The 15,478-nt window shown below is 42.2% G+C and overlaps 1 protein-coding gene across 1 annotated transcript in view; it reads left to right on the top strand.

The window, feature by feature from the left end:
- The window catches only part of NWD2 (NACHT and WD repeat domain containing 2), a 174,574-nt gene that overhangs the window by 124,515 nt on the left and 34,581 nt on the right, over positions 1–15,478 (top strand).

The raw sequence follows: 15,478 nt of genomic DNA, 5'->3' as shown, positions 1-15,478 counted from the left end.
GCACTCCCTGTGTTCACTGAAGAGGATGTTATGGGCTGCATTAGCTCAGCAGGTCCTAGGGAGTAGAATGTGGTCTCCCCAGTCTCTACAGTTAGAACTTCCCTCCCTCCATGGGGATGTGGATAGGGGAAGCACCATTCCATCTGGGAGTAGAAAAAAGCAAAGCCGACTCTGTTCCAATTTCCTCCAGTGAATCTCTTTCTAGTCTGCCGTCTTCTGTCATGTAGACTGGATGTGGGTGACGAGAACAAGGTGACCACATTTTAGTCAGCCCAGCAGGTTGTGTCCGGCAACTCCTCTTTACATTATTGCAATGGTCTATCGCCTTTGCTTTGGGCTTAGTGAAAATTCTGAGATTTCAGGAAGAGATCTTACAATGGTTAATTTTGTGTGTCCAACTGGCTGAAGTACCCAGATCTTTGGCCAAACACCAGTCCAGATGTGACTGTGAGGGTATTTTTGATACATTTAAAGCAGCAGATAGTAAAACAGATTACCCTCCGTCACGTGGGTGGGCTTCATCCAATCGGTTGAAGGCCTGAATAGAAAAAGACTGAGGTCCTTTGAGAAAGGAGGAATTTTGCCTGCCGACTACCTTCAGACTCGTGCTGTAACATCAGCTATTTCTTAAATCTCTAGCCTGTCCTACAGATTTCAGACTTGCCAGCCCCTACATCAGATAAGCCAATTCCTAAAAAGAGAGATACCCACACTTGCATACCCTACTGGTGCTGTTTCTCTAGAGAACCCTGATTAAAACAGCCCTATTCAGCATTTTATGTCAGTTCTACAAAGACTTAAAACTTGTTTTGCTCACTCTGGATAACTTAACCTCCTCACCAATAGGTAGTGGGTTTTATCCTGGAGACATCTGTTTACCAGTCCCTGGAACAGGTCTTTACCTCGGAACTTGATGAAGATATCACAAGGATATCTAGATATCCTAGAAGGGGAACAACCTATATGATGAAGTGAGAATAGTATGTAATTGTCTGGCAGGTAAATTTATACAGATACATACACTAACCACCCAATTGGGACATTAGGTTCCAAATGGTTTTCCCCAAAATAGGGGATTAATTCTATCATGCTCAATTCCAGATTTTCTCTGGCATCACCCAGACCCTCACAGTCTTCTCCTGGGTGCCCACATTATTCTTGCCTTAAAATAGCCCAGGCTGGAGTGAGAGTGATTTCAGAACCCTTATTTCTAATTCCCCAACGTGCTCTGATTTCCCTTCACATTTGCTTAAGGCTCAGTGTAAGTACAGAGCATTTTCATTAGATGCAGTTCAAGGAAATTGCATTTCTCCGGCGCCCTTTGCCAAATGCTTGCCCCTAGCAACCTGTTTCCCTGGGAACAGTCTCCCCCTCTCTCTACGGAGCCACATCTTTCTGGGCTCTCTGTCCACTGCCTCTGGGTTCAGCGCTGGCCACACCATGGCCATGGAAGTTTCCCATAATAAGTGCTCACTGAGTGGAAGCGGATCTTTCAAATTAAGTCCAAATTAAAACCAGAGCTCCTGTTGCCCAGAAACGTGAACCCGTGATTGAAATGATACCATTTAACTCCTCAATTGAGTGAGTTACACAATCTCATCACCACTATTTCTAATTGAAATAGCTCACACTTACTCAATATTTAACTGTGATCTGGGCACCTTTCAAAGCACTAAATCGTCCGCACAAGAATCTATGGTGGTTGGTACTGCAAACGAGACCATTTTACAGAGGAGAGACCCAAGGCCCACACAGGTTAAATAAGTTATGTAGGGGCACACAGGGCACACAGCCAATGCCTTATGGTAAATCCCAGTGTCAAATCCCAGCAGTCTGGCTTCACAGCCTGTGTTGTGTACTACAGAGCTCCGGCCCCAAAAGAATATCCTGCTTGGGTCAGCCTTGTCTTTATCAACGGAGACCTTTATGTATTTAACAAATATTTATAATGAAATTGCATCATACATTTTATTTTATTTTTTTTTTGCATCATACATTTTAAAATGCATTTTATGTAGCCATATCTATACCCAAAAAGTTTTGATAGGAATTTATGTGAAAAGAAACAGGAAGCTTTTCTCTTTTTTAAAAGTGAAAAAAATTACTGGCTAAGAAATAAGGAGTTAGGAAAAGACAACGATATCAGAAAAGCATTTCAGGGGAAGCTGTCAGACTTGAACGGAAAACGTAGCTCTGGGGTTCCTGGCTGCCATGGCCAAAAAAGAAACCATAAATTTCACATCTTTCATCATGCGATAAAGCAAGAATGGCAGTTCATGGAAAAAGATACAAATTTGATAAGACTGAATTGTGAAAGAGACTTATGTCGTTTTTTTTTTTCAATGACAGCTATGTCATCAATTGCAATTTTAAGACAAAGCAGATGTCCATGTATAAAGGTCAATGAAAAGTTTAGGTCTTTGTAATTTCCCTACCCAACCTCTCAAGAAAAACTCAGATAAAATTTGTCTCACAGGGCCAATCATATTTTCAGTAAATAGGTGGCTCCAGCCAAGGGACTCACTGTTTAAACCTCTCTGGCTGTCATCTGGCTCTAGGAACACACCAGGAACAGACTGGATTCAGCCAACACGAACTTCTTGTGCCAGTTTCTTTCTTTTTTTTCTTTTTTTTTTTTCTTTTTTTTTTTTTTTAATTCCAAATGTCTTGGTTAAAATCATTTGGGTCTTTTTTTTCTTTTCCGGATGCATTTATTTCATGAGCTACAAGTTTTAAAGTTAGTACTTTGGGATTAAAATGATCACTTATTTGAAGAATCCAACTTCGGTGGCCCACTATTTCCCATATATCCAACCTTATAATAGATCTCCTTACCACTTAGACCACTCTCTCCTATTCGGCCTCTTGTTGACATGAGGATCCAATCCTTCCAGCTGGTAACATAGTTTGCTTCTTCATCCCCAGTCTCCAAAATAAAGTTAAATTTCTTTAGCCTCGCAGTAAAGTCCCGTCTCAGTGCTCACGCTCAGGACTGTAACTTTACTGCTACTCCTTTGGGTATGATCTGCAGCCCTATCACCCGGGAGCTGCTTGGAAAGACAGATTCTCTGGCCTCAGCCTGGACCTACTGAATCAGAAACTCTGGGGCGGGGTGGGGCCCAGCTATCTGTTTCCAACAAGCTCTCCAGGTGATTCTGAAGCAAGTTCAAGTTGAGCATCATGCTTTCCTTTCTCAAGCTTTTAAGCTCTTCCTTAATGTTCCCCATATTTGCCAATTTAGTAAGTAGCAGGTAACTGGAGCTAAGCCAGACCATACCCTCTGTATCTCCACCCACCTCAAAAACTTGACAGCTTCAACAGCCTTGGAAATTGACTGAATCTAAACAGATACACATGGGTAAATTGCTTCTTTTAAAATCTCTTATCATTAGTTTGCCTCTCCATCCGATCTAATATTCCTGGTATTAGTCTCCAAATGTGTTCCTATCTGTCCTATATAACTTAAGTAATGAAGAAGTGCTGAGGGAACAGCTCAATTTCCCCTATCAATTCTTCCACTGGGAAAATAAAGAGAAATTGCCTTTCTGAATTGTGTTTGGGGGTATTAGGCTTGCTGTGCAGCATGGATTTTTCCATCTGTCTGTGGCTGTTAACCAAACTGCCATGGGGAGGAATTGCCCCGCTGTAGTCAGAAAGCTGGGGTGATGTCAAGTATTTCTCCCTCACGGGAGACAGAGTTCCTGGCCATCATCAATCAGTTCACTTAGAGGGACCATTTTGAAATAAAAATGGTCCTGATTCTTGCCAAGATTTAGAAAGCTGACTAAAAATTCTCAGACGTTTCATTTCAACTTCGTGACTAATTGCCTTGGACTCTTGCTCTTGATGAGAGACTGACAAATGGGCACTTTATGGAAGCCGCGAGAAGAGTGCTTTGCTTTTATTGTGATCACTGATGCATTATAAACAAAATGCAAAATGCATAGATTTTAATCTCAATTTGCATTTCTTGAAGTTTGGAAAAGCCAGATAGCCTTTCCCTAAAGGAGTTGTGGCCATATATATTCTTTGTTGCTACAGGGGCTAGCTACAGTTGTGCTTAAAAGTGAACTTTGAAAGGATTTATTCAGCAAAAAGGGAAATTAAGGATTCAGTGACATGTGTTATCATTAATAGATGTTGTGTAGTCATTTTGTACAAGGCACTGATAATTGCCATGCAGAACAAGTGAGAATAACATTCATTTAGAATGTATATATGTAAGTAAATAGCGATAAACCATTCACTAAATTAGGGACCGTGTCTCCTGGTAAAAGGAGTATTTTGTGCAGTATTTTGTATTTTGTGCAGTAGCTCCTTCACTTACCATTCACAAAACCTACTTCCTCTCTCTCTAACTTGGCAAGAGAGCTCATTTCCCTCTTTACTGAGAAACACAGGACATCACCATGAGCCCCCTGACTGCCCTACTCCCCTCACCTCAGAGTAACTCCTCACCTCCATTGAACTCAGTTTACAGACTGAGTCAGCAAGAAAGGCTGCTCTACAAAGATTGACCTGGAGCCTCAACTCCCTCACAGACCTTCTCTGCCAGGTAGCTCTTTCTCTTGTATCTTCTGTCCCTTCCTGTCCAATGGAATCTCAGCATGGCTTACACACTCCCTCTCTCCCCATTCCAGTACTTTCAACACCACCCTAGTTCAGATCCTCATCTTCTCTCACCTGGACCCTTAACTATGCCCTCCAAGGAGGCTCCTTTCTTCCCAGCATTTAACACAGAATAATCTTGTTGTTAGAAGGTGTATGTGGTTATGTTAGTCCCCGCCTCAAAAACTCAGTAGTATCAAAAAAAGAAAGAGAAAGAAAAAGAAAGAAGAAAGAAAGAAAGAAAGAAAGAAAGAAAGAAAGAAGGAAGGAAGGAAGGAAGGAAGGAAGGAAGGAAGGAAGGAAGGAAGGAAGGAAGGAAAAGTTTTTCATGAGTCTCCAGGTCCTCCACAGTCCATCTCTTAGTTCTCAGCTTTCCTCTCCAGAATGGAGTGTCTTCAACACATTTTTCCAGCCTTCTAAGGTTGCCTGCAGTTCTCTGAGCATCACTGTCCACCTTCAGACCTCCTGCCTTTTCTCCATCTGCAGTTCTGCTTGTTGAAATTCTTAAAAAAAAAAAAAAAAAAAGATTTTATTATTTGAGAGAGAGAGAGCACAAACAGGTGGAGGGGCAGAGGGAGAAGGAGAAACAGATTCCCTGCTGAGCAGGGAGCCCAGTGATACAGGGCTCAATCACAGGACCCTGGGATCATGACCTGAGCCAAAGGCAGACACTTAACCAACTGAGCCACCGAGGTGCCCTGCTTGTTGAAATTCTTATCCTTGGTGTGCTTCTAGTTCAAATCAGTGACACCCACCTCTGTACACATTTTATACTTTTATTACAATATGGCCTTCCATTGTGGGTGTCTATGCCTGAGACCAGGAACAATGTCCTTTGCTTTTTTTTTTTTTTTTTTTTTTAGCTTCCCCATTGAGAAACATCTGGATTTCCCATAATGAGAAGATTAAGCACTGAATTGTGTGCTGTTAATCACAGGAATAATCACAGAGGTATTATAGAGAAGAATGTTAGCTCATTTTTAGTAGACATGTTCTTCTTCTGCAATATTACTTAAATGCAATGTATTTCACCCCTATCTAGAATATTTGTCCTTTGATCAATTAATTTCTCATTTGAAGAAAGCATTCTTCTCCACAAAGTAGAAGGTAAGGCCAAGATGAGAAATTCTAAGCACTAGCCCTTGCGCTCTCTGCTGACCCAGCTGCATCAGTCCAGGCATGTCATTTCATCTTCTGGAAAGACTCAGTTTCTTTATCTGTAAAATGAAGAGTTAGCATTCCATTTTCCCTGAAGCTTCTACCAAGGATAAGATTTTATTATTTTAGCCATTACCATTACTGTTCACAGTTATACAAAACCAATGATTAACTTTGATGAACCTTATTTCACAGTGTAAGCAAATGTACCTTGAACACTGATGATGAACACTGATGATGAGTTTTTGATGATAAAAGGTCTCAACCCAAGTAATTAACCCTCTGTGAGAAAGGATTGGGGTATTCACTTCTTCCTGATTTTTCCATGGAATCACCAACCACAAAGCACTGAAAGATAAAGCACTAGGAAGGCTGCCAAACCCACAGCACACCACCCCCCGGAGCTGCCTTCTACTCAGCCACCAACATTTACTGAATGTCCATTGTGTGTCAGGCACTGTTCTAGGCAGGAGAATGCGGTAATGAGCAAGATGGACAAGGACCCTGCATTCTTAGCGCTTAGAAGAGTGAAAACATAATGAACAAGAAAACAAATGAATTTTCAAAAGGTCACGTTAGCTGGTGATAAGGCACAATAAGAAACGATCTAGCGAGGTGTCATGGGTACTTGAAAGGCTAATGCAGCACAAGTGGATCGAGCAGGTTTAGCTGAGGAAGTGACATCAAAGCAGAGGCGAGAATGACCCCCAATCTACACATGCAGAATCAGGCACCAGGCAACCTCCCCCACTGCAGGTCAGGATTTCAGTGGGTCTGTTCCACAGGGAAACAAACTCCTAGGAGTCAGATCCATTTTTCCCAGTGGAGAGGACGTCTCTAAAGTTGAGACAACTTCATACCCAATAGAAAGCTCACATCATCTCAAGGGTAAAGCTAAAATGCATAGATCATCTTTGATACCCTAGAGCAGCAACTCTCCACTTGTTTTTCTAATACACGCACCTCAGGATGGGGATTTACATCTATGTAAAGGAGCAGACCCCAGTATTTTTATGGCCTGTGGCATGAAAGAGGGAGGTAGGCTTCAGGTCATGGGCAATTCGTGGCACTCCACCCCTTTAGTCCCATTCAGGAATGTATACCAGATTGGGAAGGAGTAAGAACATCACTGTGAGTAGACCTGATAATTTTCCACTCACAAACTTTAGTAATATTTGACATCACATAGCTGATCAAATCATAGTAATCAGAGGCCTACAGAATTAGGTCCACATTCCCCCAGCCAGTCCACACTTGAGCCACTCATCCCTTAAATGTCATTGCACACCACTGCCCGCTGGTTCTTAATGGGAGTTCTCTCCCAGTTACACGACAGAGCATCAGGACAGGACTGTGACCTTTGGGGTTCTACCGACCAGAGTTCACATCCCTGTTCTCACATACAATTGCTGTGTGACCAGGTTCGTCAGACTTTCTCAATGTTGGGGATAACAGTACCTAACTCATAACTTCATAGTAATTCTGTTGACAAAAATAAAAGCTTTGTTGTTACTGTTGCCAGACTTCTAGTTGCCTCTTAAAAGCACCCCTCCTCATTTATAACAGCAAGCATCTAGAAGGTCTTCTCACACCCTTCCCCTATGTGGCCTTTTGGTCCAGCAGGGGCTGGTTCAGGTTTTGCTCCCTTCCCCACCATCAACCTTCTGCTTAGTTCCATCTTCTCTGAGGTCTGGGAGTCCTGAGTGACCCAACCATGTTCCTTGCCCCTTCCTGTCTCAGGTCTTCTTTTCTTTCCCATCTGCCTGTCCCTTCAGTAAGGGCCAGAATCTTGTCCTTCCTTCATCATGCCTTCCTCTTCGCTTAAATTATGAACAAATTTTTAATCCTCAGTGAGACACCTGGGTGGTGCAGTTAGTTAAGCATCTGACTCTTGATTTCAACTCAGGTCATGGTCTCAGAGTCATAAGATCGAGCCCTATGTTGGGCTCCACACTGGGTGTGGAACCTGCTTAAGATTATCGCCAAAAAAAAAAAGTTATCCTCAGCAAAAAGCCTTCCTTTGGGCTCCTAGTTCAAATAATAGCACCTGCCTCTGTGAACTGCTTTTATGCTTTTATTAGCAGCACCACCTTGTGTTACAGTCAGTTGTGTGTGCCTCAGATCAGGGACACTTATGTTCAAGAGGTAACCAAATAAAAATGAAGGCATTTGGGGGAAAGCAATTTTAGAACTATGGAGAAGAGGTTTTCCTTTGAAGGATTACACATTTTTGAAAATGTGGGTTATAGTCTAATAGTGGACTAGAAAATCATTCTAATCTAGTTTCTAATACAGTGGGTATGACCAGCAATTTTTAGTGGAGTGGGATAGAACTACAAAGAATAAAATAGAAAGCATCAGGATGTGCTACATGTAATACAATCATTTGATGAAACAGATTAGTGGATCTGCTCTCAACTTCAGATTCCATAGGTCTGGAGTAGACACAGACTTTCCACTTCTAAAGCGTGTGTGTGAGAAACAGACAGAGACGGAGGGAGGGAAGGAGAACAGGGACACAATATAAAATGCATTTCTTACTGTCAAAAAAGGTTTGAGAAATGTTGCTCTGTCTCATAGATTAAATGAATCAGGTCTAAGAGACGCATTTTTACGATTTCACCCAAAGTACTCTGACATTACCTCAGAATAGCTTACAATTCTTACCAGGCAGGTAGGAATAGGTGATGTCATCATAGCATAAAGGGTACACTGAGGCATCCAGACACAGGGCTAATGAACACATCTTGAGCAGCATAGTTGGCTTTCCACAGGTGCAGAGGAACACAGGAATTGACTCAGAACCAGAGCCCCTATTCAAAACTGTTAAATTGTAATTTCTTCACTAATTGAGTGTTTTCTGAGCAAATGCAAATCAGGGGTCTGTGATTATTCCGAGAGTTATCCAAAAATCCATGATTTTTTTTGAAGAATGTGTAAACACAGAATCATGTAAATTCATGCTGCTTTTAAACTGTAAATATTGCCATAGAGGTTGTCATGGTCTCCAGGTAAGCAACAGCCACAACACAGAGCTGAAAATGATTAATAAATGCAGGACGGATACTAGAAATCATCACCTCACCATCCCAAAGGAAACAGTAAGTCTAGACTATAGTTATCAGTGGTGGATACAATTATTCAGTGAAGCAGGCATCAGGCAGGCGCCACCCAGGCCACCCAGGCCCTGGCAGTCTCAGCATTACTCGCATTGGGTCAAACAGGGCTTGTGAGCCTCATGATTGATGCAGTAGGAAAGCACAGCATGATCTGTGAAGTATTTTTGCCCTTAAAAAAAAATTGGAACCTGAATATAATCAAGGTTCTAAATCTAATTGCCATCTGATAGGAAATATGAAGGCTGATTGAAGATAAATGGTGGCAGGAGGTTCCCATCAGCCACATCTACGATTGGGTACCACTGTTGTGGACTATCCCGCATCAAGATCCTGGAGGGCATGTTAAGCAAATGGCTGGGCTGCATTCCCAGAGTTTCTGTCTTAGGAGTGGATGGGGCCTGAGAAGAGAATTTGCATTTCTAACATGTTCCCAGGGGATGCTGAAGCTGCTCCTCCAGGGCCCACACTTTTAAAACCCAGCCTACAAGACAAATAACCTGCTTAGCCAACAGGTGCCCTGTGAGAAAGTGGGGCTATTACAGAATAAGATACATTTAAAAGGTATACAAACCCGATGCGATATATGGACTCTATTCAGATCTCAATTTAAAAAACCTGTAACTACAGAAAAACTTTTTAAAACTGGAGAAATCTCAATATGGAGTGGAGTGAAATCTCAATATGGAGTGGAGAGAAATCTCAATATGGAGGTGGGATTGAGGCAATAAATTACACTTAATTCTTTTGAATTTGACAACAGCATGATTATGACATTTAAAACTTTTTAAAAGTTAAAGATACATGCTGAGGGTTTTTTGTTTTGTTTTTGATAAAATGACAGGATTCCTAAGGATGGATGAAAGAAGATTATCAAAATATTAGTAATTACCCCAACTTGAAATAGGTCTGGGGGCTTGTTAGGTTAGTCTCTTTATTTTGGGTGTGTTTGAAATTTTTCATAAAGTTTTGGTTTTTTTTTTTTTTAAATGACCACTGCCTACACTAGACTTCTTCACATTATAGAGAGTTACATTTTCCTTATCTGGAGATCAACCTCCCAATGGTCTCAACACTTCAAAAAGTAACCTGACACTCAGAAATAAAGATAAATTACCACTATGCTCCAGAAGTAGCTGTAATGAAACTAAAGTCACGAATAATCTATCTTCTTCAAATGTCATTTGGACTTACTTAATACACAGTTCTGTAAAAGTTGTTGGTCTAGTTTCTCATTCCCCATTAGATCTAGTAAAGAAACTGCGCTGGAAATGAGTATTGTGACAGCAGGAAAAATGATAGCACCATAGCCTGACATTTACAGAACAAAATTAAAATGTATTAAAAAATTGGGTTAGCATATTGTATAGTGATAGATAGACTAATTCATCAATTAAAATGTAGTCTTTACTGAGAATTGTTACCTTTCTGATTCCTTTATTTATACTAATGTTCTTAATTCACATAGCAACCCACTGAGATTGGCCTTGTTATCTGCGGTTTACAGATAAAGAAACTGGAGCGCAGAGAGGTTAAGGAACTTGCCTGAGGTCACACAGCAAGAGACTGTGCTCTCAGCCACTTCCAGTGCCACCCAATCAAGAAAAGTGAAACCGTACCCATTGTCTTCTCAGATATATATCAAGGTGAAATAACAGTAGAAAATACAGCTTAGACACTTTTTTCATATTGAAATTTATTTTAAAGAGTTTTTAAGCCGTGTAAAGGGATGAACTAGCTATTTGGAAATCTTCCTGAAGAAGACATAATACGGTAGAAAGATGATAGACTTGTGTTAGGAAGACTTGGGCTCAGAGTTGAGCTCCATCTTTAACCAGCTGTGGGATCTTAGGTAAGCTACCTGACATTTCTGATCCTCTGATTCCTTAGCTTCAACACAGGAGCAGTAATTCCCAATGTTATTACAAGGATAAATGGGTTAATGGCATATAGGTAGTTCAGATTCCTCCTCTCGTGTGGAAGGCCTAGTGGTGCTGGATAAAGCTGTTTCTTTAAAACAGGCACAATCACTTAAATCACCAGAAGACAAATCCTAGAAGGAACCTAACAAACTGCCCTTACCCCAGAATTCAAACAAGTTAGCCCAGATGAGAGGAATGATGGAATGTCCCTTCAAAAATGATTACATGAAAAGCCTACAGGAATTTCTCATCCAGGAAAGGTAAGACCTGGGAGTTTGGTCCCAAGGAAACAAGCCATCGTGGAAGGGAGGGGTGGTGCTCAGAGCAAATGGAGCTGTGGACAGCTAAGAACTCAGGACTGCAGGAGCTTGTGCATCTGCAGTGACCAGCAGGGAAGGCAAAACCAGCACGTGGCATCTATGGGGGATGGGAGGAGAGAGAAAGACACCTGCTGTTTAACACCTGCTCTGACACCAGCACCAGTAACCATGGCAGAAAGGACTTCAGGCCTCAGCTCTCGCATCATGGTCCGGGTGGGTACAGACTACAGCGGCAGTACTGTCCAGACCCCCATAACCCGGCTCCTGCATTTGCCCCCCACTTCTGGAGACACTATGTTAGACAAGGAAGGCTTTACAAAGGTAAAGCAGCAACACTAAAGACCACAAAACCCCAGAGCAAATCTGAAATCCCCCCTGAGCCTCCCCGAACTCTTCCACAGGAATGAGAGGGATTCTGAGCTCCATGGAGGGTAGACGCAAAGCCAGATCAATCCTCTATTGCAGCAATGATTTTTGACTCTAATTTATCACCAGCTGCTAGAGCCTGGGAAATAGGGATGGCATATATATATATATATATATATATATATATATATATATATATATAATTTTCCTGTATAACTCAATATCTCCCATCAGGGAAGAAAGATGATCATATTCCAAAGTACATTCCTTGTAATAAAAACCATTTAAATGCATTTGAAAATACTGGGTCCATTTACTACCATCCAAGGGAGAGAATATTATGCAAGATAGTAATAGAAGGACTTTGGAATGTGAAATTCCAATTATAGATTAGGCGTAGACTGAAGGGGACATTTGTTAAGTCGCCACAGACCTTGGTGAGCCCAGGCCCTATTACTGGGTCCCCATTAATAATGCTGCCATTTAGACAGTTAACACCGAAGCCAGCTCTCCTTGTGTCCAGCTCTCAGGCCCATGGTGCACATTCCCAGCTTCCTCCTGGGCCTCTGTGCTCTGTCCCCAGTTCAAAAGAAGAAACTCCAGTTGGAACTGTGGGCCAGCGGCATGCATGGGCGATTCAGCTCTTTCCGTAAGGCTTTCAAAGCAGCGCTGAAAAGCCTCCCAGGCTCTGCACGCAGATGGGCAGTTCTGAAAGGACCCTTAGACGCACTGGCCACAGCTGACCCTGGCAAGGCAGCAGGAAGTGAAGGGAGAGCCTGCTGTGGGCCAGGCATTGTGCGATGGATCAAAGCGGGGAGAGGGGCCCGGCCAGCTGGACGGTGGCTGTGAGACCCGGGCTCCACGGGCACTAAAACAGGAGTAGATCAGCGTTTCCAAGTGTGAAGTGAGGGACCGGCTCTGAGTGTGGGACGTTTTATATGTCAAATATAAACTGATGTTCCATGGACATAATGCCCTCAAGATCTGCTAACCTAATGACAGGCTATTTAGTCTGCTAGGGGCTTTTATACAAATAAAAACAAGGTTAGAAGAATCTAAATATTTATCATGGGAAAGGTCTAATACTTTTTTTAAAAAAGCCACTTGCAGATAGGCTCTAATGTTGAGCAGTCAAGCTGGCTGTGAGGTAGAGTTGGTGATTTTATGCCTCGTTTCTTTAATTTCTCAGAGTTAGAAAAATAGATACTTGGGTAGAATTCGATCCCACACCTTATGTGACTTAGTGATGATGGCCAGCAATTTCATGGGTTTCTATGAACATTGGCAAACTTAAAATCCCATATAGAATAAAGCCAAGACAAAAGCTAAAAAATTGTTGAACATCTTACCACCCAAATCTTTGGGGAAAGAGGAGGATGGATTTCTGAAAGTAATCTTACACCTCCTGCCAGATTACATGGTGAGCAAAGACGAGCTCCTTTTCATCAGCTCTGAGAGTGTCTGCTTCCTTTTGCGTCTTACTATGAGGTATTATTTCCCTCTATCAGTTTGATTAGCAAAAAGCCTTTATCACATGTTTGCATTTGCAGTTCTGAGATTGCTGATAAAGCTAGCATTGAGCACTGTTCTCTTTCGTGCTTACTGGCTCTTGCTTTTCTGCCTCTGAATTACCAGTTCTTGTCCTTTGTCCTTTTTCCCATTGCTCTATAACAACTGTGTATAAATGTTTTCTGCATTATCATTCTCTTCCCTCTGGACTTCCAGGACACTTTGCCACTCTTTTTCCTCCTGCTTCTGTGCTCACACTCAAGTTGGGCGGTCCTCAGCCGGGCTCGTTTTCCTACAGGCGACCGACTGCTCTCCCAGAAAGCTCAAAGGAGCAAGGACCACGAACGCCTTAGTGTCACCAATCATCCCAACTTGCCTGAAACTGAGGAGGCTTCTGGGACTTGCAGTTGTCAAATTGCAATTGCTGGTGCCAGCCCTGAGCAAACCGAAATGGTTGGTCAGCCTCAGGTCCAATGCTCAATATTGTTGAATGAATTCATGGGGACTTCCGGGACTACTTTTCCAGCTGGATTACTCTTTTGACTCACAGATCCATAACTGTAATTGCTTTATAGACAGCACCACTGAAATAATAGCATCTTACTTCCAATATGTCCAAAATGCTCTCCCCAGTCCCTTCCATCCACCCCCTCCAAAAGCCCTTGATCTTTTGTATCCACTTTTTCAATGAATTTGTTCTCTAGCATTTTAGAATCCCAGTAACCCTTACACATTTCTTAGTTCTCAGTTTTGTGAGGCAACTGGCCACCATTAGGGTTACAATCTGTCCTTTGAAACTGCTGTGAACTGGGACACACCTGGGTGGCTCAGTGGTTGAGCATCTGCCTTCGGCTCAGGGTGTGATCCCAGGATCCGGGATCGAGTCCTGCATCAGGCTCGTCCTAGGGAGTCTGCTTCTCCCTCTGCCTATGTCTCTGCCTCTCTGTGTCTCTCATGAATAAGTAAATGAAACTGATGTGAGTTAACTGCCAACTCCAAGATAGTTCTATTTCCTGTGGCTCTGCTACCCAGTCCCTACACACTGGCGTTTGCTTCCCTTGCTGAGATGTTTCTAAAGAGTAAGAGCGTGTCCAGTATTTTCGGGGTAATACAACTTCCTTACACACAAAAGCACATTGTAATAAGGAAAAGGTAGCAGATAATTGGTATCATACATGTAAGTTCAGCAGTGGACGTCAGTATGTAAATAAAACCATAGTTAAACATAAAAGAAAAAAGGTAAAATTATAATTTGATTATGAGCTGAGACTCTCAAACTAGGTCGAAGCATTCACCTATTCTGTTGCATACTTTACAGAATTGGTAAGTCATTTAATTATGACTTTATTCATCACATTTTATGATGAATTTCCAGAAATATCAGACCTTACACTGACAAAATTAGCTTCATTTTGTTCATTAGGCTTCTATTAGCCCAGGCTAACATAACAAAATACCATAGAATGGGTGACTTAAACAATGGAAATGTCTTTTCTCACTGTTCTGGAGTTTACAAGTTTGGGCTCCTGGTGCCACCATGGTCCGATTCTGTTGAGAACGCTTCCGGGCCTGAAGACAGCTTCTTTCTGACTGTGTCCCCATAAGGCAAAGACAATTCCTGCCTCGCTCGCTTTTCTTATAAGGGCACCAGTTCTATTGGCTCAAAGCTCCACCCTGATGACCTCATTTAATATTTATTACCTCCTTAAAGACCCCATCTCAGTCACCTGGGGGACTTGGGGTTCAACATAGGAATTCTGGGGCACATTGCCCAAAGCAATGCTGGTCTTCTTTTTTTTTTAATAATAAATTTATTTTTTATTGGTGTTCAATTTGCCAACATACAGAATAACACCCAGTGCTCATCCCATCAAGTGCCCACCTCAGTGTCCGCCACCCAGTCACCTCCACCCCCTGCCCTCCTCCACCACCTCTAGTTCGTTTCCCAGAGTTAGGAGTCTTCCATGTTCTGTCTCCCTTTCTGATATTTCCCACTTATTTTTTCTCTTTTCCCCTTTATTCCCTTTCACTATTATTTATATTCCCCAAATGAATGAGACCATATAATGTTTGTCCTTCTCCGATTGACTTATTTCACTCAGCATAATACCCTCCAGTTCCATCCACGTCGAAGCAAATGGTGGGTATTTGTCGTTTCTAATGGCTGAGGAATATTCCATTGTATACATAGACCACATCGTCTTTATCCATTCATCTTTCATGGACACCGAGGCTCCTTCCACAGTTTGGCTATTGTGGACATTGCTGCTAGAAACATCGGGGTGCAGGGGTCCCGGCATTTCACTGCATCTGTATCTTTGGGGTAAATCCCCAGCAGGGCAATTGCTGGGTCATAGGGCAGGTCTATTTTTAACTCTTTGAGGAACCTCCACACAGTTTTCCAGAGTGGCTGCACCAGTTCACATTCCCACCAACAGTGTAAGAGGGTTCCCCTTTCTCCACATCCTCTCCAACATTT

This window comes from Canis lupus, chromosome 3, assembly GCF_003254725.2.
Source record: "Canis lupus dingo isolate Sandy chromosome 3, ASM325472v2, whole genome shotgun sequence".
NCBI lineage: Eukaryota > Metazoa > Chordata > Mammalia > Carnivora > Canidae > Canis > Canis lupus.
This window is presented reverse-complemented; position numbering and strand designations above follow the sequence as displayed.